Raw genomic sequence first — 2,162 nt, forward strand, 5'->3', positions numbered from 1 at the left:
TCACCGTGCACCTTGGCCAACGTGCGCGACTCGACCGAGCGCGCACTGGCCGAGGTGCACACCGATTTCACCTGGGTGCGCGCGCAGCACCTCGGGCGCACCGGGGTGCGCGCACAACGCCCGGGTTGCACCGTGGCCTGTGTGCTCGGGGCGCCTCGGGTGCGCGCTCGGTGTCGCCCCCGCGCGCAGCGGTAGTGCGGGCAGCGCACCCCGGCCCGGCCCGGCCCCGACGAGAACGCAAACGGGCAAAAGGTTTATTCAAATAGCATTGCGACGCCCGGCGAAAAACTAAAAAAGGGTGCAACACCGGGACTTCCCGGGAGGTCACCCATCCCAGTACTACTCCGGCCCAAGCGCGCTTAACTGCGGAGTTCTGATGGGATCCGGTGCACTAACGCTGGTATGATCGCACCCGTTATGAGCTTGTCGCAGTGTGTACTTAGCAAACCGCGACCCACGTGCGAATCCACCCCGGCCACCCACCCCCGTCGAGGTGCACACCCTCCCTCGCGAAGTGCGCCCCGTTCGCCAAGTGTGAGCCCTGCCCGGGTGCGCGCACCTTGCTAGGGCGTCGGGTGTGCACCCGGCCCGGCCTACGTGCGTGCACCTGGAGGGGGCGTCGTGTGCGTGCAGTGTCCCGTCTGCAACGCGGTGCCCACACACCACCTCGGGCGCAACGACCTGCGCTCACATGTGGGCCGAGTGCACCTTGGTGCATGTTCGGGGCGCCTCGGGTGCACGCTCGATCTTGCCCCGGTGCACCAAGGCGCTCGGTTTGCCCCGGGTGCGCACTTGGTGCAAGGTGGGCACCCAAAATAGGGATCAAGCACCAAAACACAAGTTTCGGGATGCAAAATGGGACCCAAGGACCACAAATGCGTTCCAAGACCCATGATGGGTCCACGAGAACAAAAATGTGTTCCGAGACTTAATAAACAAATATTGGGTTTTAGGAGAAGAAACATGCTCTGATGCCCAAAACGAGAATCGACCCCGAAAAGGCCACAGGCCAAAAGTGGGATGCGAGACAAAAAAAAATGGGACCCGAGGACCAAAATTGGGTTCCCAGGTCGAAGACAGGGCAACCGGACAAGAAACGACCTCTAAGGCTCGAAATGAGTCCCGACGACTAAAACTTGACAAGAAGCACCCATCAGGCACCCAACTCGACACCCATGGGATGCCGACCCACCCGGGCTTCCACCTAGCACACCTTGGCACCCACCCACCCTCGCACCCAACCTCGCACCCAACTTAGCACCTTTGAACCCACATTGGCACTCACCCTGACCCTGGCACCTTGGAACCCACATTGGCACTCACCTTGACCCTGGCACCCACCTTTGCACTCACCTTGGGACCCACCCTGGCTCCCACCTCGGCACCCACCCAGACACCCACCTTGGTTCCTTGGCACCCACCTTGGATCCTTGGCACCCACCCCGACACCCACCTTGGCACGCAACTTGGCTACTTGCCACCCACCTTGGCTCCTTGACGCCCACCCCCGACAACCACCCCGTGACCTACCCTGGCTAGGGTTGGTGCACACCCACCCTGGTGCCCACCTTGGCACCCACCCTATGACCCACCTTGGCACGCACCTTAGTACCCACCCCGTTACCCACCCTAGGACCCACCCCGTGACCCACCTTGGCCAGGGTGGGTGCCTTGGTGCGCACAACTTGCCTGGGCTGCACACCAGGGCGGGCTCAAGATGGCACCCGCGTTCCGTTTTTTTCACTATCTTTCAAAACGGAAATTTTAAAATCTCATTTTTTTCTTTTTTTTGCCTTTTCTGGAAATTAGTGAAGGCAGCGCATCAAAGGTGCGCAATGCTGGTGCGAACCCGGGAGCGCTCCGATGTGTGCTCCAAGGTGCGGCGTGCACGAAGTCCGAGCCCGGTTTGCCCCGGGTGCGCACCTCGCGTGCACCTTCGCCGGGGTGAGCACCTTGGCTGGGTTGCGCGCCCTGGTGCGTACCAAGGAGCGCTCTGAAGTGTGCTCCAAGGTGCGGCGTGCACGAAGTCGGAGCCCGGTTTGCCCCGGGTGTGCACCTCGGGTGCGCACCTCGCGTGCACCTTCGCTGCGGTGGGCACCTTGGCTGGGTTGCGCGCCTTGGTGGGCACCATGCAGTGCACGAAGTCGGAGCCCGGTTTGCCC

At 62.2% G+C, this 2,162-nt stretch overlaps 1 non-coding gene across 1 annotated transcript; it reads right to left on the reverse strand.

Annotated features, from left to right (window-relative positions):
• Positions 1 to 295: 295 nt before the first annotated feature.
• Positions 296 to 414, reverse strand: LOC131873062 (5S ribosomal RNA). The gene has a single exon (XR_009371100.1). It is a non-coding gene; the product is annotated as a 5S ribosomal RNA (ribosomal RNA).
• Positions 415 to 2,162: the final 1,748 nt, after the last annotated feature.

This window comes from Cryptomeria japonica, unplaced genomic scaffold (genome assembly GCF_030272615.1).
Source record: "Cryptomeria japonica unplaced genomic scaffold, Sugi_1.0 HiC_scaffold_1018, whole genome shotgun sequence".
Taxonomy (NCBI): Eukaryota; Viridiplantae; Streptophyta; class Pinopsida; order Cupressales; family Cupressaceae; genus Cryptomeria; species Cryptomeria japonica.